We start from the raw sequence: 24,897 nt of genomic DNA, 5'->3' as shown, positions 1-24,897 counted from the left end.
TGGGAAAGATTTCAAGTGAATAAAGAGACGGCTTCAGTTATGCTCTGATTTGAGTTTGTTGGTATGCAAAACTGGAGGCAGCTAACATGAGTATCTCATGGGATTGTTTGGGGAGCATGTTTGACTTTCTTTGGTTGATCTTAAGATAGAAGGATGAGGGGTAGAGGAGGGACAGCAAAGTTGAAAGTCCGTGACCAAGTTTTTACTATTCTGGACCAACTGCTGGAGACATTGTGGGTTGACTTCCTGGACTTCTTATTTGGATCAGAATTTATGTCACAGGTGGCCTGGCAATTGTCCACCTCTGCATTCAGTCTCTCGGTCTCGATAAAGGACTCACCTGAGAGTGAAGGTGTAGAGCTGTGCTGTCCTGTACAGTAACCTCTAGTTTTGTATGGTATTGAGCATTTGAAATGTAGTTAATCTGAAATGAAATGTGCTCTAAATGTACAATGCACACTGAATTTCAGAGCCTCCTTATGAAAAAAGAGAGAAATAATATTAATGATGTTTTAATATTGAGCAGGTGTTAAATGACAATATTGGGGATATATTAGGTTGAATGAAATATATTACTAAGATTAATTTCACCTCTTTCTTTTTTACTTTTTTTATAGTGCCCAGGAGAAAAAAAAAATTAAATACCATATGTGGGTCACATTTGTGACTTGCACTGTATTCTTCTAGACAGTAATGAAATGGAGGGTTGATGTATTAAAGTCTCAGGAGTGAAGGTGGTGTTTTCCCTGAGAATCCTTTACAAATGCTATGTATTATACATTTTCCATAACCAGGGCAGAGCAGTTCATAATGAGATGGCCCTTTTATGACTCAGGAGCTAAGGAGAAAAGACTTACCTGTTCAAAATATCACTACTTACAATTTTCATAGGATTGGTTCTACATATCTTTGGGGGGAGGCTGCATTTTGGTTTAGGCAATCCTTTTAAGGTACCTTTTAATTGTATAAATACCAAATAATACAAGAGGTGAATTGAATGGATGAATCCCTAACGGGTATTAAAAACTGAAAGAGTTGCTTTTCTAAACTGAAGAGATTATCATGGTGTTAACATTTTTCTCTTTTCTAAAGAAAGAAGCTAGCAAGCAAACATAACAAGCGGAGCCTAGGATTCAGGAAGGAGAGAGCTGAGCAGAACTCTCTGTCCTTATTTCTGAGGATGAGGGTGTCCTAGGAGTAGAGTGGCTGTCATTTGAGAGCTAAGGAGGAAGCCGACTCTAGGGGACCCCCACAGTGGGATTTGAGGAGAAGTAATGTCTAATAACCAGTTTTAAACTCTCCTCTTTATCTCTCGTAACTTTTTTTTTTTCTTTTCTTTTCTTTTCAATATCCTCAAGTCTGTAACGAAGTCAGACATTGGAGTTGGTTTGGCACTTCCTCAGGGAAACGGAAGGAAGGACCACATCCACATGTAGGGTGGATGAAGCATGTGCATCAAATCCTTCACTTCCATCCTCCTCCTTTGTAGCACGATTTGTTTAGACACAAGCATTTAAAAGAAGACATCCCACTTTAATACCGTAAAACTATTACCCACTATTGTCTTCTGTGAATCTTTCTTCTGTTGCCTCAAGAATGTAGAACTGTAGCCAGTCTCAAAGGGTGCATACTATTGAAAGGGTTACTGAAGATTAAAAATAGCAGGCAGTTTATCTTGGGCTGCTGGGTATTGGTTTACTTTCCTCACAAAAACAGGCTTTAATTACAGAGCAAAGAATAAACTGGACTTGATTGCTCCTCCAAAAGACTGACATTTCAGTCTCTCCCACAAAATACTTATTGATGTTGATGTACAAGAAAGAGAAGAGTCAGAATACAAAGGAGCTTTGTGTTGCCAGCAGTTGGGAAAGCATCTTTTGTCTTCCCAACTTAGTCATTTTGATATGGAAGTCAGTGTGAGAGAATAAATATCAAACAGAACATTGTCATTTTCAGAATCTCTTTTGTGACTGTATTTTAGAAAACACCCACAGTAAGACAATTGAAGTGTGTGTGTTTTGTTTTTTTTTTTGAGCTGCTAGAAGAAAAACAAAAAACAAAAACTGACCGAATCCCAAATTCATGCTTAGGAAAAGATATTATTTATAATAATTATACTGCATTTTCCACACATGTTGAAAGACAGATGATTAAATATTCAGAAAGGAGAGGAAAAAGCCTCATTCACAATAATTGGTGACACATAAACCCCTCTGTGAATGCAGTTTGGGTTTAATTAAAATGCATATGCAGTGATATATTCCAAAAGAAGAGACAGTACCAGATAGTCAGGACTAAAGCTTTTGGAATCTTTTCCTACCCCAGCAAGGGGCTTCAATAACATACCTTAGAAAAATATTCCTTGCAAATAGGTAAACAGCTGCTGTTAGCTAGACAAAGAAAGTAGACCACTGCGGATAATGTGTAAATAGAAAGAAATCCATCTGAAAACAACTCTTAAGAACACAAGTAAAGGGATGCCATTAGGAGTGACCATCAGATGGGCAGTGCAGATAGAGAGATTTTGATGAAGAAATACACATAGCTAGAAATATTTTCTGATGTGTATTATGAACTCCAGACTCTCAGGTTATTGGCTAGTGCTCTTACTTTTTTCTGAATTGTCACAGCAAGTCCCAAAAAGATGGAGTGAAGAGAGAGAGCGAGAGAGAGAAATAGAGAACATTTTTCATTGATTCCAAAGAATATAAAAGCAAGAAGTTTTATTTAAATATTATTTTCCAAAATGAGAAGAAAATGAAATCAAACTGGATATTTAAGAAAATAAAAAGGTGATGTGAAATATCTCTAAAGTCCACAGGATTTCTTACCATTCCTCAAGAGAGTGTGACATTTGTAGGGAGATAGGAGGACTCCAAAACAAGATTTCACTCACAGTCAGCTTCAGCTAGTTCTTGGCACCCTTAAATCCTCATCATTCTCAAGTATGCAGAAGGAATGCTTTAAATAACTCATGAAAATGGCAAAGTAGAGTTTTAGATTTCAAAACATTTCAGTGAGAAGCAACCCAAATGAACAGCATCAAAATCATCATTCTCTAGGAGTATCTCCCCCATCCCCTGCCCCGATCTGTGGCAATATGCTTGGATACAACCCAAAGCAAATGGGACACATGTACTCCTGTGTTTTAAAGACTGCACCAATTATTATTTCTTTTTAAGTTGTAGTACTAAGTCAAGTGTCCTTTTATGGACTGGTAAAATGAACCTCTGAAGATAAAATTATCTTTACAAATAGTATGACAGTGGCAATACTTCCAAGATATTCAATGGTAAGACCCAATTTAATGACAAATTTTAATAGGAATCTCAGTAGTGCTAGAACTGTGTTCAACTAATTATTAATCTGTAAGACATTTTAGTTACTCAGCATGCTGAGTAACTAGAGATATTATTTATTTAAAGGTAGGTTAAAAAATGAAACAAATTATTGAGATCACAGGTTCACTGCTTTAGAGTAAATTGAGAAAATGGCTGTGGTCCAAAGTAGTATTGATTATCCAGCTTTTTCTAGGCGAGCTGATCGCAGAAAATGTGACTCCCAGATTCTGTCTGTCTTTATTACAGAATTAAGTGGATAAACCTGAGGCTCTATTACAAGTGAGATATCTATGAAAGAAAGTCAGAGCTAACTCATTCTGGGAAGGTAAGTGGAATGCTCACTTTCTGGAATAGCACTGTCTGAATTCACAGATGCTGTGGTACTGTTACAATTACTCAACTCCCTAGGTTATAGTGGCTCAAATTCTGCCACTGACATTTTAACCTGTGCCCCAACTGTTTTATTTGTCATTTTGCCACCTGTGCACTCAGACCAGAACAGAGGGGATGGCTAGAAGCCATAATATTGATGGCTGAGGTCAAAAAAGTCATGACATTCCATTGGGCTGCTAGTGGAAAGAGTTCCTATCTCTGAATTCTTCTCAAGGCAACAGCTATCTTCTCAATGAAGAGTTTTAACGGCACCCTTAAAATATACACTTTCCTGCAATAGACTTATTTATGCTGCCAGTCACTGTCTCAATGAATGTGATCTCTTTTCACCTCTAAGTAGAATTTACTGCTTGAGAAGGCATATTCGTTATAATTCTTTGAACTTTGTGTATTTAAGCTTGTGATCTAATCAATAGATTATAGATGCTTAGATGAGATACCTGATCAGATTAGAGCAAAACAATTTCACTCTGATTCAATATTATATAATTTGTATCATCATTTTTTTAATAATATGTGGTGAATGGAGAAAAATATAAAGGGAGAGATGATTAGGAAGACCTTATTTTGACTTGTATCTTAAATCTTATGCATGATGCTTTAGAATATATATACCTCTAATATGAAAAAAGATCTTAGAGTCTGATCAAAATATGAAAACATTGGTTTCTCATATAAGACTATCTAGCAAAGTTGCCTCAGTTGTAACACATACAGTAAGCATAAGATAAGTGAAATTCATCCTCTACACTATCTTAAAGGCCTATACTAAAACCCAGTAATGAGAACTTCCTAGTAGCGATAAACATTACAACTGCTCCTTTTTAGATATACTTTTATTTTTCTCCAGAAAAAAATAGAAAGGTATTTTGTAAACGAGGCAGTTGTGATGGAGGTCTTTATTACTTTGGATGGTCTTGAGCATAGTTCCTTACGTCACTATACCTCAACTTCCATTAACTATAATATAAAGCAAAGGAAACTGTTCAGTTGGTCTCTGAGTTTCCTTTTAGCGTTGAAACCCTTGATTCAAAGACATTCTGAGTTTCCAAAATAGCGTCATACTGCAGAGAAAACAATAAGCATATTTAAGGTATTAAAATAATACTAATGTTTTCTCTCCTTGTGCTTGGCCACTGTCTCTGAGAGTGGATGCATGGCATTCTGTATGTACATCATAGATAACTTCGAAATTGCTACTTCCTGTGACAGAAAATGGAATCTCTTAAGGCTATCTTTGAATCAAATCAAATTATTTATCCTTGGTAAATAAAAGCAAGCTTGGTATATAGATGCTTATTCTTTGCCAGAATTAGGTATCAGATTTGTCTTTGGTGAAAAGTCAGTGGTCTAGGAACTGATTCTGCATCCATAAGCTAAACTTATGGTTTTGTTTCAGTGATACTTTGTACCCTGAGTTACCACTGAGATTATTCTGTATTTATCAATATAATACTTATCAATATAATCATGCTGAGAATGTGCAAAGATTTCAACATAGACTAATTTCTATTTCACTGCATGATTTTTCCCTTTTTGCTAAAATTCTGTGAAGATTCTAAATTGCCTCTTCCTCCTACAGTAGAGTTAGCATGTGTTCATAGGGATAGAAAGGAGCCCATCCCTAACCCTCCCCTTCAAACCTAATAAATATCAGAGCCAAACTGAAGTTAGCTGAGGTTTAGTGATAAAGGGACTGACTGAGACAATCAGTTTGTGTTTGTTGTAAGAAGCAAGGCTAGTGTAATTCTCTGAATGGTATACTGGCTAGAAAATAAGTAGCTAGTTTTCTGGAAATTGCAAGCAGGTCTGCATTTGCAAAGCCTATAATGGGAAAGGGAATAAATAGATTTTTTAATAACACTCTTAATGACCATTTCTGCACAACACACCTAATACCATTAACTTAATCCAAGGAAGACTGATATTTCTACCTTAAGCAAGTACATATTGGCAAAACTCTTCTTGGAGTTATAGCACTTTTTGCCCCTTTTGAAAAAGGAAAGAAAAAAGCACCTAATAGCCATGCTCTAGGAGAATAAATCATGATCTGATTACGTAGTTTAGCTGGCAAATAAATTTGTGAATTTTCCAACATTTATAAAGCACATGTGTTGAAATGCTGAACTCCTGCCCCTGCTGAAACTGTTAGGGCCCTGTTGAGACACACAGATACAGAGAGAAAATATGTAGAATAATGAGAAGCATTTTCATGATATTTAGTAATATTTGCTCTCAGAATTCTATTAATTTAAGAGAATGACTTGCAACTGTTACTGTGTTAAGAAACTTGGCAAGCACTAGAGTATAATTATTTCTGCTATCACACTGACACACACAAAAGAAAGAAAACCATTCACGGAATGTGTGCATGTATTTATGGCTCTTCTTATTTATGTTATTGTGATTTACAGTTCCCAGAAATTTGCCTCCTTCCTTCCTCCATGATGGAGAAAGAAGTATACACACATGGCATTGCATTTCTGACAATTAGTATTCCTCAAAAGAGCTAGTTCTAAATAGGACATGCTAATTCCTAGGAAAGCTGTTAATGAAGTCTTAGCATCTGCCTTATGGATATCTGAAAGTTATAGCTTTTCCATGGCAGTATTCACCAGTGTTTGCCTGGTGGCTAAGCAGGACAGTTCTTCACTGTGTGAGATTGTCCAGAGCATTGCAGCCACTTCCCATCTCTAACTCCAGATCTACTAAATGCTAAGAATCATTGTGTCTTCATAATAAACACTTTTGATTAATCGCCATGGCACCCCACTCCAGTGCTCTTGCCTGGAAAATCCCATGGATGGAGGAGCCTGGAAGGCTGCAGTCCATGGGGTTGCTGAGGGTCAGACACAACTGAGTGACTTCCCTTTCACTTTTCACTTTTATGCATTGGAGAGGGAAATGGTAACCCACTCCAATGTTCTTGCCTGGAGAATCCCAGGGATGGGGGAGCCTGGTGGGCTGCTGTCTATGGGGTCATACAGAGTTGGACATGACTGAAGCGACTTAGCAGCAGCAGCAAATAGATAACACTTTGAGAATGACCCTCAGGTTACCCTGGGATGATCTGAGGAAGGGCTGCTATCCTAAGCTTTCTCTTTTTTAATAGAAGTGTTGTCTTAGCAATAAAGAATCTGCCTGCAATTCAGGAGACATGGTTTTGATTCCTGGTTTGGGAAGATACCCTGGAGGAGGGCATAGCAACCCACTCCAGTATTCTTGCTTGGGAAATCCCAAGAGGAGCCTGGTGGGCTATAGTCCATGGGGGTCACAAGAATCGGACAATGACTTAGCAACTAAACCACCACCACCACCACATGTTTGATTTACAATGCTATATCAGTTTCAGCATATCGTGTACAGAATAGTGATTCAGTATTTTTTCAGATTATGTTCCATTTTAGGTTATTGCAAGATAATAGGTACAACTCCCTGTGTTATACAGTATATCCTCATTGTTTATCTATTTTATATGTAGTGGTTTGTATCTGTTAATCCCATACCCCTATGTCCCTCCCTTCTTTCCTCTCTGCTTTGGTGACCACACATTTGTTTTCTGTATCTGTGAGTATGTTTCTGTTTTGCATATATATTCACTTGTGTTATTTTTTAGAGTCCACATATAAATGATATCATATAGTATTTGGCTTTCTTTGCCTGACTTATTTCATTAAGCATAATATCTCTAGGTACATCCGTGGTGCTTCAAATGACAATATTTCATTCCTTGTTATGACTGAGTAAAATACCATTGCCTCTAATAATTATGTAGAAGGTGGAAAACTCAGAATGCCTCCTCTCCCTAGGGCCTTATGCAATATGCCTTATATTTTTTAAAGTAATCGCTCTTTGCCTGATGGGATGTAACTAAGTTAAAGAAAAGTAAAACAAAAATAACACTATCTTCACTGGCCTTGCTGGCTGAATCATAGTACCTTGCTATGCCCAAAGGACTTCTCTGAGAAGGGTAAGATTGAAGAGTTAGTCCCAGAACATCTAATCATCAGGACACAGGTATGTATTGTCCTGAGGACAAGGAAAGGCTAATGTGATCACTCCATTCCACAAGGATTTTTTGGAAACTGAGTCAATTAACTTAGCCAGAAGTTAATAAGGAAGTTTACTAAGGGACACATGGAGATAGGAATCAGTGTAAGCCCAACTCAGTTCAGCAAACTGAACTGATAACTAGCAAAATGTTAGGGTTTTTTTCCTGGAAGATAACCAATGATTTAATTCTGCTTCTACGTTTTTCCACTGCTTTTTGAAATTTGGGATATTTTTTTAAGGAAAAAAAATGATTCAGATAATCTTACTTTTTTTTTTTTTTAAAGGCAGAATGCCACATGCAGCACATCAGTTAGATGTGTCTGGAGTCTTGAAAGTTTGATCACTATGCATTCCTCATACAAATGGACCTTGAGAGTTTGTTTGAAGGTTCTAGCAGCAGAGGGCAGCTATTTGTATATCCTCAACTGAAGAATGGTCCTCTGTTGGGGAAGATCATCCTCTTTGACTGTGTGTGCACCTTCAGGAGGAACACACACAGAGAGGTGAGGGAAAAAGGGGATGCTCACCTAGTCAGCCAAACCAGCCCTGGTGCTCAGTGAGGTGACAGCCGTTGCAGCCAGATTACCCTCGTATCCGATAGTCTCTTAACTTGATATGACCGCAACATAGTGACAAGTAGGCAAAAGTCTTAACAAAGATGACTAAAACTAAAATAAAATCAATCCACCTGAATGCTAAAGTGAGGTCAGATTCTTTCACTGAATGTAATACTCATAAAAGGATAGAAATGTGAAGGCTGTTATCATCATCTAGTTGACTACATACCTCACAGATAAGGAAACTTGTGGCAGAGAAAATGATATGAATTCACTGAACTATTTTAAACTTTTCTTGGGCACACAAAATGACAAATTTGACAGCCCACCTTGAACATACTTGCTATTGAATTCTCTCCAGTGGGATGGAGGCAGAAATGATATACATCACTTCCAGACCTAACCATGATATATCACGTGCCATCTTTTGCTCTCTCTTCTTCATAGTCTGCATAGCTGGAATGGAAGAGCTCCTCCATTTTAGTAACAAACTGAAGAACACTGGATTTGTTATTAACCAGCTCTTATTGCATTAAGCCTTTGGGATTCATGGGGGTTAGCATTGCCTAGCTTATCTTAATAAATAAACTACCAAGTAGCTTGCTTATGCTTACTCAGGTAGTAAACTTTTTGCCACTGCTGGCAATAGTAACCAAGTGTCCCCAGTTATTGATCTCTATAGATATTTGTATCGACCTAAGCCTAGTCTAAGTTTTTGTGTTTTCCCTTATCTCACTGTGGTGAACTCACTCCATTCAGATTTTCAGGAATCCATTGTTACATATATATGTACATTAATGCATAGGGAAAAGTCTGTAAATAGACAGAAATGAGACAGACTGAGGGAGAAGGATGAGGGAGGCAAGGTAAAGAGAGATGCTACAACATTACCAACTGTATTATTTAAATGTTTTCATAATAAAATATATCATGTACTATAATACAATTAAAATTTACAAAGAGAGAGCAATTAAACAACTCCCAGGTCAGTAAACTACTTATGCCATGACTCTGTTCTGTCTTTCAGTATCTATTGAAATCCTACCAACCCTTCAGGGTTTATTCAAATGCTTTGCCCTCTTTGGATGCTTTTCCTAATCCTTTCCAAATGGAACACTTACAGTGGTTGCTTATTCACACAGTGCCCTGGTCTTTGTCTTGTATTTTAGTTACATGGGGATGTATTCTATTTCTTTTATTAGCTGAAACTTTTCTTCGAAGTAGGAATTATCCTTCTCTTCATGTAACTTGTCAGAAAAATTACAGCAAGACAAAAATCAGGGGGGTTTTGGAATGACAGAGTGAATAGGTTGGCAAATCCTGTCCCCAAAAAGCAATGACAAACTGGAAAAAAATTGCTAAAAACAACTATTTCAGGACTCTAGGCCTACAACAGATTGAGAAGCATTATTCAAGAAAAGCTGCTGAACTTCAGATAATCATCATAGGAATCTGCAGTGTTATAACCTAGAGTGCTTCTTATTCCTCAGCCACCACCACCATCTCTAGCTCGACACCATGATAATTTTAACAGGATTGACAGATCTATGAAAACCAGCGACTTGACTGCTAGAGAAAGTTGATATCACGTAGACCTAAGTATGGTAAGCATCAAGCTCCAGAAACAGCCCGAGTGCCCATTAGATAAATGAACAAACATGAGGAGGTATATCCATGTATGTAATGGAATACTTTCACCAGTAAAATGGAATGACCTATTGACATATGTAGCAGCATATCCAGACCTCTAATTATATTATGTAAAAAAAAAAGTGTGCAAAAACAAAACACTCTGTGGCTTCATTTACATAAAATTCTAAGAAAGGCAAACTGGTCTGTCCTGACCTAAAGCAGTTCAGTAGAGATGGGGCTGGAGAAAGGGAATGAAGAGATTCCAAGGGGTATGAGGCAATTTTGTCCACTATTTTGTGATGATTTCATAGAAATATATATTTGCCAAAACTTAAGATGTTGTACATTTGAAATATATGTGACATTGTATGTAAAGTATAATAATAGATGATTAAAGGGCTGTAATCTTATTGCCAGTTTGTTCACTGCAAATGGGAATAGCATGATGTAAAGCAATCCAAGCCTGTGCCCTGAGACTGGAAAACTGGTGAAGCAGCCATAAGCCTTATCCTCTTACTGCTCTGCTGCTGCTGCTACTGCTAAGTCGCTTCAGTCGTGTCCGACTCTGTGCAACCCCATAGACGGCAGCCCACCAGGCTCCCCCGTCCCTGGGATTCTCCAGGCAAGAACACTGGAGTGGGTTGCCATCAACTTCTCCAATGCATGAAAGTGAAAAGTGAAAGTGAAGTCGCTCAGTTGTGCCCGACTCTCAGTTGACCCCATGGACTGGCGCCTTCCAGGCTCTTCCATCCATGGGATTTTCCAGGCAAGAGTACTAGAATGCGGTGCCATTACCTTCCACCCCTAGTCCTCCATAAGAGCAGTTTAGGGTGTCTCTAAAGGTAAACATTTAATTGTCATAGACCCACTTTAGGTAATAACAGAAGTAATGACAAAGGAGTGGGTTATCTGGTCCTGTTAGGGGCATTAAGAGTATTTTAATAAGTGGGGTAGAGTGATGTTGCCTACAAGGGGGCAGGGTCTTGGTTGTAGGAGTTAGTAAGTGGCTTAAGAACAAATTGATAAGAGGCAACAGACCAGATGTACCATAGAAGTGGAGGGGAGATTTGATGGAGGGGTATGTTTGTAACTTTAGGAGAAGGGTGGTAAGGGTTTGGGCCCAAACAGCCTGCAGGGCTAACTCCCAAAGTGGCCAACATTATCCCTGGAAGCCCAATTGCCTTTGAAGGGATGCCAACAGATGGACTTCTAGCAGGCATTGTGTGACTGTCACCTGCCCTAGTGGGTCCATGGAGAGAAACATGGAAGGAAACATGGAAGATGAAGGCCTGAATATCTAGAGGGATTGGATATTATACAGTATTTCCTTTTCAAGGGCCAGCTATTTTTTTTTTTTTTTTGGTTGTCCCTCTAGAATATTGTAGAGGAAACATTGTGGGCCCGGATGGGGCTCAGGAAAAGAGCATGAAATAGGAGAGAACGAAGCAGGGCACAACTTTTGAAAGAATGACATAGCCTAAGGGCATACCATAAACCAATTAAAATCAGATGGGTCCAAGATGACAAATCAAATTCAACCAAACCTTGATCCCTAATCTGCAAGCTAAATGACACACCCAGAAGTGCCAGGACAGTTCCAAGGCACTGTCAAAGGAGTGGGTGGTTCCCCAGTAGTTGGGATGATCCTCTCACTCATTAGCATGTGAAATCACCCAGCTCAAAAAAACTAGCCACACCACATTCCATGCCTACTGCAGTCTCCTCTGTGATGGCCCACACTCTGTGGAGTGTGCTTCTCTCTGAATCTGAACAAATACACCTCTTACCTATCCTTGTGTCTCTAACTGAATTTTTGAAATAAGCCTGAGCTTCATTAGGTCCTGAAGCCAGGCACCATGGGTTTTGGCCAGGCTCAAGTCCCAGGAGACAGGAGCTGAAGGACGGGGGAAAAACCAATGTGGAAAATGTGCCGAGGAATCCCCTTCATAACCTGCCAGAATATCTGCAAAATCCCTGACCTGTGCTCACAGTTTTCATTGGCCTGATCCTTGGCACAAAGAAAATTAAGGACAGAAGAACCCCCACCTGCTTGCGTAACAGCTACTGAGGCCCAGCAGATAGTGGAGCCTTTGGGACACACTGACGAGTAGCCCCTGCCAGAGTCCCTCAGTTGCACTGACTGACACTTGCCTGTTCATGGGGGGTTCAAGGAAACAAGGAACCAGAGATTGTAAAGGAATTAAGATTTCCTTAGCCATATGTCCTTCCAACCATAGGAACGAGGACATCCTACCTTAACTGGAGGTCTTCTGGAATCTGAGACTGAGCCGCATGAGCCTTCTGCTGAGTTTGTTTTTCGCTGTCCCAGTTTCCAGTATGCTGGGCTTCTTGTCACTTCCCCTGCACTAGGTTTTCTTTGCGTTCAGCTTCCACCACGAGAGCTTTCGCTGACTTGGGCTCTTGCTGTGCTTGGCCTCCTCCTTGCAGGGGCCTAGCCGAGGTTGTTTCAGCCACGTTAAACTGAGTCACAGCACCATAGATGTCAGGGGAGTTTGTAATTTCCTTGGTTCTGTCTCAATACAACAAAAAATTGAAGCAGCAGACCAGTGTTACAGCTCTCATACAGACCAGTGTTACAGCTCAGTTTTATTTAGAAAGTAAAGGAAAACATATCCTCGAGGCATGAGAGCATGTTGACCCAAAAGACATGAAGAGAAGAGAGGCCCTCCAGCCCAATTTTTGCCCCCTTTTTTGCATGTTTTTTTCCTCCTCCCCCTGAGCCTACCCTGTGTAAGCTGGGCTAGCCAGGAGGGCTGTTTCTTTTACCTGAGGTTCTCACTCTGGTCCTCAGACCTTCCTTTGTTCTATTTTCATAGGCTTTTCGTTTCCTTGTCTTTTTGCCACTGCCATTCTGGACTTCTTTTTTCTATTCTAACTGCCTAACATTTTCATATAGTTTAAATCTTTGCAGAAGGTTCTTTGAAGCTCTGACAGCCCAAACCAGCTGTGTTTGCCAGTGAGAGTGGAAATAGAAACAATATTTACGAGCAAAACTCAGACTTGAAAGGGGAAAAAAAATATCAATTGGCAGCAATGGAAAGAAAAGTATTGGCTAACCTAGAACAGTTTTTCGGAGAAGGCAATGGCACCCCACTCCAGTACTCTTGCCTGGAGAATCCCATGGATGGAGGAGCCTGGTGTGCTGCAGTCCATGGGGTTGCGAAGAGTCAGACACAACTGAGCAACTTCACTTTCACTTTTCACTTTCATGCATTGGAGAAGGAAATGGCAACCCACTCCGGTGTTCTTGCCTGGAGAATCCCAGGGACGGTGGAGCCTGGTGGGCTGCCGTCTATGGGGTCGCACAGAGTCGGACACGACTGAAGTGACTTAGCAGTAGCAGCAGAACAGTTTTTAAACTCTAAAAAAGAGGCCCAGGGAGGAAGGCCTCCCCTTGCTCTTGAATTGAGGCATCAATAATGGTGTCATCTTTTCTTCTGTGGCATAGTGGTAAGCGCTTAAGCCCTGAAGTCAAATGACACTGATCTCAACTTCTGAGTCCTCCTCTTATATGGATGATTTTCTTTCTATGTCATGGTTTTCTCATCTTTAAGATAGAAGTAATATAATGTCTACTCTATAGTGGGATTGTTATACAATCTAAAAATAATATATGTAAATTCCATTTCACAGTGCCAGACTTTATGTAAGTGACATGTGGACACTCAACAAGTGATAACTGTTATTATTTATTATTTTTAAACTTAGCACAGAACCAAGAGAAAAAGATCCTCCTGGCAGGAGGAATATACCAACTGCATTTGGCAGTTCTTTTTAATCACACAGGACCTGCTGATATTTACCCCTCAGCTTCCAGCTGTTTCCTTCTGTTATACCTGATGCAGTATAAGAAAATTTCTCTGCAGGTTTCTTCAGAGGCAGCCAGCACTTAGGTTATGAATCTTTGCTTGAGTTGAGTGAGAAATGATTTTCTTCCTTTCATGCCTAGAAGGACACATTGCTCTCTCAAACAACAGAGAAGAATTTAGCCAACTTTCAGACCTTGATTAACTGATTTAATTAATTTTTCCTTCATAAATTAATAATAAACTTTACACCAGTATAGTTATTCTCTCAATTGTGTTTCTCTAGCCCTTTATAAATATTTTTGTCATGGTAATTATCACAGTGTGTTATGGATATTAGCTTATGCTACTAGTAGTATATCCGTAGCTGAATTTTGAGTTTCTCAAGGCCCAGAAATATTTTTTTCCTCTGTAAGTTCATAGCATATAACACAGTGACTGCACATAATTGAAATTCTATAAATGTTTGTGGAGTGGACTATCAGAAATCTCAACTATACTAAATCAAACCAGTGTATTTCTCCTTCAGAATATTAGAAGTATCTAAAAATTTCCAGTTTTATGTCTGAAGCACTATGACAAACATTTGGCTCCAATGGCTTCCCTTAATTAAATAAAACAGAATTAATTAAGTTGGAAAATGACTTACTTAGTTTGACTTTAGACTTGAAAGAGTATCTATGCTTCCTTGAGGAAGTGTAAGCTGAGTTAGGATGACAGAAATGATAGAATACTATACAGTTAAACAGTTTGTCAGATGTGTGTATGTGGAGGGGATATAAATCCCCCAAAGTTAGTTTGAAGAAACTGAAGAACTGACAACAATAATTAATTTATTCCTAGAAAGTCATGTATTATTCCCAAATAAACCAGGCTCTATTCAGGTGCAATTTTGTCAAGCATGTATCTGATTAGATAGCAACACATCTGAGGATCTCACAAAAATTAGTTGTGTATATTTTAATGAGGTATGTCTTCTTAAGTGTTCCTTTCAATCGGAACTTCATAAAACAAAAGAGGTTTATCTAAAGAAGGCCTGAATCTATCCACCGGGATCCTGTAATAAATTGATAGTTAACTTTAGTGTAACTAATTTAGTAAGGAGTCTGAATTTGTTAGGTGTACAGGAATGAAATTATTTTATCCCTCTAATAAGAGCTACTAGTTGTATTCAGTCAAAGCCTCTTCTCCAGCTGATGGAATATTCCCTTAACTAATCCATTTTTTTTTCTTTTTATGTTTCTTTAAATTAGTAGAAGACCCTCATTTTATATCTTTAAGACTCTGTTATGTTCATTTTAATACTTTATTAAAAGACATTTGCAATTTAGGACCTTTCTCTTCTGTACCCCCGTCTCCTCATCAGCGCAAGTCAAATGTGAGCGTTTGGTTCTTGGCGCATGGGTGAAATGCTGGGTTCGCCTTCACCTTCTCTCCCCTGCATGCTCTGCTTGGAGTAGGAGAGCAGAATGAGAGACTTAGAAGGCAGTGCCTCCTTTGATATGATTCCCTGTGTCAGATGCTATTGGAAAACTACTCTTCCACATAAAGGTTGAAGAAGCTAAAATCGTTCCTAAGTAGGTGGGTAGCTGTAGTATCAGAGTGATCCAGGTCTGCCTAATGAGATAAAAATGTGTTGTGGAGCTTCTGAGAACAGGTTTTTTTTTTTTTTTTTTTTTTTTTTTAATGAAAGTAATAGACTTGGATGTTCTTTCTCACCCCCTGACTTCTTCCTTTCTTAAATGTGCACTGGATGCCTGAGGTTGAGACAGACACCTTGCAGCCATGAGGGAAAGGCTGAGAGAATTTCAGAATTGTTGTGATACAGAATCAAGGCCAGCAGCAACTTCCCATCTGATGATATCTTATTATATGAGAAATAATAGGTCTCTGTTAAGGCCACTGAGAAGTAGGCTTTGCATTATTTGCAGCCAAACACATTTCTGACAAATACACTGCCCTTGGATATGTTGCAGTTACTTCCTTGACTGGCCATAATTCTGTCCTGCCTGTCTTCTGTCTTTGGATAGAAAGGGTGGCTTGGCCAATTAGCCCTGCACTTGCCTTTCTGAGTATTTTAGCAATGCTCCTGAATTTTGGTGGCTTCTTGAGATGGGATGTCCATAACTGCCAGCCAGTTTCCAGTTGGTAACATCATGCCTCATGCCTGTATTGCCTGTGCTATTCTCTCTAGTGCTGAATTCAGTTTAGACTAAAAGTGAGTACTTGAGCCATCCCAATAACTTGAAAGCACTTTTGCACAACTTTCAAGCTCTTTTTGAACTGCCTTCCAGATACAATATTGGATGTATTTTTATTCCCCACCAGGAGTTATAACTCATTGAGAATTCAAAAAAAATAACCAAGATGTCCAGAAATTCTAGTCATCAACATGAATAAGTTTAATATTCTTCATAAGAAATCTAAAGAAAGTAGCAGGGACTTCTTTTGAATTTGGAAAAGTTTTATTTCCTCTGTTATATAAAAAAGTGCTGATCATAAAGTCTAAATTTTATCCAGGCCATTCAACTGTTTGCTTAGAAGACATTTAAGCAAATGTCTTATTTATGGTGAATAAATGTTTGACTCATCTTCTGAGATGCTGGATTTGTTGCTGTAATCATATGGGAATAATTGTTTTTATTCTTTTATTTTTCCCTTTAGCAATGTGAATAACTACTTGTGAATTTTTCTGTTTTCTCTTACTCTTTTAAGGCAGAACTCACTTACACTAGCAACATACTTTGTGGTAGTTTTTTTTTTCCTCTCGAGGATTTGAATGCAAGTACATCAAAGGGATGAGTCTTGAGTGTGGTTTGCTGACAGCAAAGTCAATGACAAAGCAGATGTTTCTGGTGTCACACACACTTTGATTTGTGAGTCATAATGGCTTTCCAAATTTGTATTTTGGTTCATCTAGTCTAGACAGCTAGACCATCTCACTCACTCATAGAACTGGCTATGAGTTATATGGCCCCTATATTTGCCCACTTTGTTTCTGCTTTCTGAAATCTTACTCTAATATCTTCATTTCTTCCTCTAAGGATTTTAGTTTCATTACTCTGAGTAGGAGTGATACTGTTAGTATCTCTAGTCTTTTCTTCTAATCATCTATGATTGTAGGAAAGCATCCCATGCAAGTTTTTAAAGGGGACCTTAAAGGTGGGAGGCAGTGCTTGATGGGACGATTGGGTGCCACTAAAGTGGATTTTAATTTCTTCCTTATTTTGCCCAAATCAAATGATGATTGGAGTAAGAGACAAATAAATGTTGAGTCTGATCTCTCTAATTCATACACATAGAATACAAAGAAAAAACCTGACAAGGCAACACTGTAAAGCAAATCTCTAAGAAGAAGCCACTTGCTGAACATGAGGGACCAGAGAATTTAATCTTACCTGACAACCTATAGAAGCAGAATAATTGAACCTCTCCCCTGCTTGGTTCATCTACTTTCCCTTTCTGCTTTCCATAGCCTTCTCTTGGCCTTGACTTGGCCTATGGTTATTTTCTAAGGTGAGCACTGAAGAATCAAGTCTATAACACGAATTGCTCAATAATGTCACACACACAATCTGACACATGCCTGTTTAAAACTATAGGTATTTACAAAAGCATGAAAAAAATTCAGTAGAGGTTAATGAGATGAGGTTTTAACCTCAGAGTGTGTCACATTCTCTGAAAGAGATATGTCTGGTGAATGCTCCACATGGTTTATTTCTTTGACTTCACCTTCTTTTCATTTTGACTTGCTCCTGCCTGATGCTGCTGCTGCTGCTAAGTCGCTTCAGTCATGTCTGACTCTGTGTAATCCCATAGACGGCAGCCCACCAGGCTCCCCGGTCCTTGGAATTCTCTAGGCAAGAACACTGGAGTGGGTAGCCATTGCTTTCTCCCTCCTGCCTGATAAATATCAACAATTCCCTACAGATGCCTTCGGTTTTACTGTTCTGTTGAGACATTAGCAAAGCAGTTGTGTAATGGACCAAAGTCAGGGAGACAGTAATAATGTTCACCTGATAGCGTTTTTCATGTTGACAGTACCACTGGGCTTCTATCAATATTTGTTTCCCTATCTATCATGCATTGTTAAAATAATAGGAGTCTACTCTCAAATGCTTAAATTATTCCAAGGATTGATTTCTATTCTATCTGGGAGAAAACAGAAATCTATTCAAGTGATTGTTGACAAGAGTTGAAATCTAACTACTGTGTAGTCCCTTTAACACTGTGTATTTAGCAATCTATGTTTTATTCTAACTTAAGATTCCCTGGTGGCTCAGCTGGTAAAGAATCTGCCTGCAATGTGGTTCAATCCCTGGGTTGGGAAGATCCCCTGGAGAAGGGAATGACTACCCAATTCAGTATTCTGGGCTGGAGAATTCCATGGACTATAGTCCATGGAGTCGCAGAGTTGGATATGACTGAGTGACTTTCTGAACTGAAGTCAGAACTGAACTCACTCAGTTCAGTTCAGTTCAGTTCAGTCACTCAGTTGTGTCCTACTCTTTGTGACCTCATGGACTGCAGCACGCCAGGCTTCCCTGTCCATCACCAACTCCTGGAGCTTACTCAAACTCATGTCCATCAAGTCAGTGATGCCATCCAACTTTCTCATCCTCTGTCATCCCCTTCTCCTCCCACCTTCAATCTTTCCCAGCATTAGGGTCTTTTCAAATGAGTCAGTTCTTCACATCAGGTGGCCAAAGTATTGGAGTTTCAGTGAATATTCAGTTCCAATGAATATTCAGGACTGATTTCCTTTAGATGGACTGGTTGGATATACTTAAAGTCCATGGGACTCTCAAGAGTCTTCTCCAATACCATAGTTCAAAAGCATCATCAATTCTTCAGTGCTCAGCTTTCTTTACAGTCCAACTCTCATATCCATACACGACTACTGGAAAAAACATAGCTTCAACTGGATGGACTTCTGTTGGTAAAGTAATGTCTCTGCTTTTTAATATGCTGTCTAGGTTGGTCATAGCTTTTCTTCCCAGGAGCAAGTGTCTTAATTTCATGGCTGCAGTCATCATCTGCAGTGATTTTGGAGCCCCCCAAATAAAGTCTCTGACTGTTTGCATTGTTTCCCCATCTATAATGCCATAAGTAATGGGACTGGATGCCATGATCTTAGTCTTCTGAATAGTGAGTTTTAAGCTAACTTTTTCACTCTCCTCTTTTACTTTCATCAAGAGGCTCTTTAGTTCTTCTTCACTTTCTGCCATAAGGGTGGTGTCACTCATTTAGCTCAAATACAGACAGAAAAGGAGGCAGCAACTGCTGGTGTTTGTGCTTTGAGAGAGACTGTGAAAGCTCATCCCTGACTCATTATCCTTCCTCTCCCAATCATCAAGTTGTCTGAAGTCCCACCAGGATTTGTTCCTTTGGTTCCGTTTATCTCAGTGTTTTTTAAGAGTTTCTGATTAAAATGCAACTGCTCTTGGGAGGATTAGATATTAAATTTTTAGTATTAGATACCTTAGCAAGGCCTTGAGAGGTTGAGACCTAACCTTATCATGTGAGATTGAGGGTAAACAGCAGAGAAGTGGTGGGAACAGAAGTTTGAAGGTGCTGCTTTCATTCATGTTTTGAAGGTTCTACTTTCAAATTTTGACACCTCACAGAATTGTTGAGAGCTCATCAGCTTCGTAGTATTTTTACACAATGTAATATATTTACAGTCCAAAAATAATCCATATGTGAATTCTTTGACTAATTCATATATTTCCATTTAATTCAATTCTCTAAATATATATTAGGTTTCTTCTATGTGCCAATGAGTGTGCCATGTTCTAAGAAAATAAGATAAGGGATACAAGTGTCCAGACTTCAAGAAAATCACACATAGAAGAGACATTCGAAAAGCCTAATATTAACATACAAAGCAGACTGAAGTAAATGCCAAATAGAAATAATGACAGAAAGCAATGGGAAGGGGAGGAAGCTGCGTATTTTGTTTGACAGATCAGAAAGACACTCACAGAAGTGATGGCATTTGATTTCAGCTTTGACTGATTAGTAGTTAGAGAATGAGGGGAAGGACATTCCAGGCTGAGATAACTGCATGGAGGTAAGAATTGAAGGTTTAAAAGTCTATGGTTTCTTGACAATAATCTTTTATTTGATATTACTTCAGTTCTGGGTATGAGGAAAGATGTAGTGGGAGAGATCATTCATTCACTCAGCAGTTTTTGGTTGTTTTTAATCAATATTTGTAAGGTATTTGACCATGAAATAACATTATATATCTGCTGCTGCTGCTGCTAAGTCGCTTCAGTCGTGTCTGACTCTGTGCAACGCCATAGACAGCAGCCCACCAGGCTCCTCTGTCCCTGGGATTCTCCAGGCAAGAACACTGGAGTGGATTGCCATTTCCTTCTCCAATGCCTGAAAGTGAAAAGTGAAAGTGAAGTTGCTCAGTCGTGTCCGACTCTTAGCGACCCCATGGACTGGAGCCCACCAGGTTCCTCCGTCCATGGGATTTTCCAGGCAAGAGTACTGGAGTGGGGTGCCATTGCCTTCTCCGATTATATATATATATAATTCACACATAGATCATCATTTGTGTGTATCTGTGTCTATCACAAATGATGATCTTCTTTCCTTACAACTTTATATACCAGAGCAATTATTTCTGTTCAGCTTCTGAGCTTCTAGAAGTAGAAAAGACAGACAAATGAGTAGAGGGTCAACGGTGACCTAGAACGGGCTCATGACTGCGGCCCTGTGTACTCCAGAGAGAAAAGTCTGGAACATAGTTGAATCAATGGCCTACAGAACTTCCCTACCCTCTCTGAGGGGAGTCTCAGAGAAGTTCTATGGAAATGCACACCAAAGTAGGTGTTCAAGCCACCACTGCTCCAGTCAGTTAATAAACCTATAGTTTATTAACTATATTGGGCTCAATGCTGGGGATAGAATGGTAAATAGAGACTAGAGTCATGATAGGGGCCGCTGCTGCTGCTAAGTCGCTTCAGTCATGTCTGACTCTGTGAGACCCCATAGACGGCAGCCCACCAGGCACCGCCATCCCTGGGATTCTCCAGGCAAGAACACTGCAGTGGGTTGCCATTTCCTTCTCCAATGCATGAAAATGAAAAGTGAAAGTGAAGTCGCTTAGTTGTGTCCGACTCTTTGCGACCCCATGGACTGCAGCCTACCATGCTCCTCTGTCCATGGGATTTTCCGGGCAAGAGTACTGGAGTAGGGTGCCATTGCCTTCTCCGCATGACAGGGGCAAATATATGCAAACTGAGATACTCTACAAGCCCAAAGAGTGTTTCATTCTGCTTACAGAGGCTTGGGAACACTTTCTAGGAATGCTGATAGGCAAACTGAGTTTTGAAGGACAAATTAGTTTTCTCACAGCCAAGAAGAAGGGGGAGAACATTGTGTATACCCTCATCACAGCTGCATACCTGCAAAAGCAGACATTGTATGACTTATTTGAGGAACTGCAAGTATTTCAGGACAGCTGATGTTTATAGAAAATAGAGAAGTATGAAGACACAAATAAGGATAAGGGTTATATATGACATGCAAAGGGATCTAAATTTTATTGTATAGAAAATAAGCTTAATTAGGTGGTTTTAAGTAAGGTATTTATGTGAGCAGTTAACTTTTAGAAAACACTCACTGACAGTCTTGCAGAAGATGAGTTGAAGAAATCACTTTAAGGAGATGAGTATGAATCTGCCTGAGCCAATGGAATGTCAAAAGAATTTTAAAAGGGTCAGATTCAAGAAACATTTGAGAGGTAGAATACAGGGAACTAAGGACCAAGCAGATGGTGGGGGTGGGGAAAGTTTGAAGAGTAGAGAGTAGTTTAGAATGACTCATCTTTTTAACTTAAAAGCCTAGAAAATCAACTTCTAGATATTCCTCTGAACTTACATTTTTCTAAGAGGACTTGTGTATAGTTTAGATTTTTGCTGCTCCTTCTCATCTTGAGTCCTACCTTCTAGTTTTGCATTTCTCTACTTCCTCACAAAGAGGTAGAAAAACTTAAGTCCTTAGTCTATTGTATGCCCATTTTGAGTAGTGCCAGATAAGTTTATATTAAATGTGCACATATTCGGTATATGTCATTTACAGTCCCTGAGGGAAACAGCGAGACAATTCAGTAGGTCAGCAGAGGGATTTTAAACAAAGGAACTAATTACAAAAGTCTTGTATGATCAAAGTAAACATCGACAGCAGCAGGAAAGCACCACTGCCCCTGGAAGGCTGAAGAAACAAGGGGAAAGGGTCTAGTCCACTTGGAGGACTATGATGGGGAACCGCCCTGCAAAGAGATACACACCGCATTTGGTGATGGCACAAGGTAGGACGTTAAGCCACTGCCGATGAAGACACCAAAAGCAAAGAGAGGGACGAAGAAACATCCTGGATATCCCCTTTGTTTCAGCTTCTCACATCCTACCAGGGCCTCCTTCTGAACCTACCTGGAAGCCGATTGAGAAGGAAGCTGAGAAATGTAGTTTGCAGGAATCAGCCTCCTGTACAAAGCTAAGAGGGCGAGGTCAAGGGATATATCTCAAAGCAAATAGATAAATGGCATATACTCACATGTGTTCATTTACCATTAGATATAGAAATACATTTCACATGTAAAAATAGACTTATAGATGGTATGATATCAGATATAGATGATATGTTATTATTTTCTGTATACTGTCAGGAATTTCCAGACAAGTGTAACTATTTTAGTCATATTTCTTTGTGTTTGCCTTCTGCATAAATTCAGAACAAAATTTCAAATATTTTATACGGTGATCCCTGTGAGTAGTTATCTCACTTTCTTCGTAATTTAATCCAGTTTTTATTCACATAGTCCTCTTAGTCTAAATGGTCGCATGGACTCATTTACTGCACTGTGTAAGTGCTGATGGACTAACGTTCTCTTTCTTTACTTACACCCCTGAGCACCCAACAGAGGACTCTGCATCAGTTCAGTTCAGTCGCTCAGTCATGTCAACTCTGCGACCCCAAGGAACTTTTCTCTGTGCATGGAGGTATTGAAAAAATACTGTTCCCTAATGAATTCATATAAGTAGAGTGCAAGGTGGCAGTTTATTTCTTGTTTCCATTTGCTTTTCTTTACACAGCAGTTCTCAGTAACCTTAGAAATGTACTCAACATGAAGGGTTTCACCACTCGGTTAATTTGTGGCAAGATGAATATATTTTTCCTTCATCAAGCTACATTTACTTTAAAGTAGGTTTATTCATGTTGCTGTTAATTGCAGAACTCCTGGTAATCTGCCAAGGATAATGACGTTTGCCACTTTTGATCAGTGCTCTGCTACAGAAAAGTTGTTCAGACCCTTGCTGAGAAAAGGAAAAAAACTTATTAAATGAATTACACTGCATTTGCTATATGTCAACTAGCAAACTGAGCTGAGATTGGAGAGTGTGATAATGTCGTGATTCATCTTTTAACTCAAAAATAAAGAAACATTCAAGTACATCATGACTGGGAAGTTCTTCTTTACCTATGTATTTTTTCCTCAGTGTTCTAGCAGCTCATCTTAAACCAACTATGAGCTTAGCTGAATATAGCCTATGCCTTTTATTTCCATTTGAACTTTAAGGGTAATAGTTAAATCCAAAGTCACAGATTCATAAAGGAGGCAACTTAGAGGAGTGAAGCAGGCTGTGGGAAACAGAACAACACATGTGCCTCTAAACAAAGCAACTGCTTCTCAGCATCATGCCACACTTAAGCAACAAAGTACACCTGCTGTATACCTGGCCCTGTTCTAAATAAATACTGGGAATATAGCAGTGAACAGACAAAAGTCCATGCCCTGTTGCAGTTTTATCTTTTAGTAGTGAGAGGCAGATAATAAATAAGTGAATACATAATCAGCTAAACAATGATAAGTGCTGAGGAATTGAGCAAAGCAGATTAAAGCTATATCAGATGCTATGGAAGGGAATTTTGCAGGGAGAGTGGAAAGCGAATTATGTGTAGCCATCAAGCCATGTGGATATTTGGAAGGAAATAATATATATTTCAAGCAGAGAGAATAGTGAGTTCAAAGGGCCTAAGACAGTTATTCTCAGGTGTTTTTCTGGACATTGCAATCACTCATGCCTCTTCAAAAATCACTGATATCTGGTTGCTACTCCTAGACTTTCTGATTTAATTAGCTTGAGGTTCACCTTGAGTCTGAGTTTCAGGATCCCCCCAGATAACTCCAATGTGCAATAAGAATCCCTGCCCTAAAGAATCCCTGCCCTAAGAATCCCTGCCCTAAAGCATCAGCCAGTGATTTCACATAGAATGATAAGATTAGCATGAACTTTTCAAGGTCTTAGCAATGTAAGTTCTTTAAACTAGGTCTTTTCATTTTTTTCTGTATAAACCTTGCAAGTCAATGAAACTATCTATGAACCAATTTAGCCTATGGGCTACTAGTATGGAATTTCTGACTTGACAGAAATTGAATCTGTCTATTCAGAATCTATTCATAGATATTGAATCTATGAATCTGCATTCATAGGTTGCCCAAAAGATAAGAATATTCCTTGTATGTCAAGGTGAGGCACAAAAATATAGCAGCTTTATTTTATTTATTTATGGTTGTGCTGGGTCTTCATTGCTACCACAGGCTTTTTCTAACTGCAGTGAGTGGGTGCTACTCTCTAGCTGTGGTGTGGGGGCTTCTAATTTCAGTGGCTTCTCTTGTGGAGCACGGGCTCTAGGTCCGTGGGCTTCAGTAGTTACAGCACTCAGGCTCAGTAGTTTGGAGTATGGGCTTAGTTGCCCTGCAGCAGCATGTGTAATCTTCCCAGACCAGGGATCAACCCCGTGTCCCCTGCATTGGCAGGTGTAATCTTAACCACTGGACTACTAGGGAAGTCCATAGTAGCTTTAAAAGGGACAGATATGGATATGAAGGAAGACCTAGTCTATAGTCCCTACAGCCCTGAATTAACAATGGCGCAATGCCGCTTGACCTTGCCCTGAGGCTGTGTCTCTGCCCTTTGCTACCTCTGCTCCATCTTCTCAACTCAGTATGACTTGGGTCTCAAAAAGGAATTTGCTTTTGGCTGTTTGACTTTTTGTATCTTTGGTGTCACTGAC

At 39.3% G+C, this 24,897-nt stretch overlaps 1 long non-coding RNA gene across 2 annotated transcripts in view; it reads left to right on the top strand.

The window, feature by feature from the left end:
- LOC113897041 overlaps positions 1-24,897 on the top strand; it is an 876,355-nt gene that overhangs the window by 402,715 nt on the left and 448,743 nt on the right. For both annotated transcript variants that reach the window (XR_003512220.1, XR_003512219.1), the window contains exon 5: positions 3,588-3,666. This is a non-coding gene — a long non-coding RNA (uncharacterized LOC113897041). The remainder of the gene's footprint in view (positions 1-3,587; positions 3,667-24,897) is intronic.

This window comes from Bos indicus x Bos taurus, chromosome 8 (assembly GCF_003369695.1).
Source record: "Bos indicus x Bos taurus breed Angus x Brahman F1 hybrid chromosome 8, Bos_hybrid_MaternalHap_v2.0, whole genome shotgun sequence".
NCBI classification, from domain to species: domain Eukaryota; kingdom Metazoa; phylum Chordata; class Mammalia; order Artiodactyla; family Bovidae; genus Bos; species Bos indicus x Bos taurus.
Note: the sequence above shows the minus strand (reverse complement) of the source record. Positions and strands in the feature narration are given on the sequence as shown.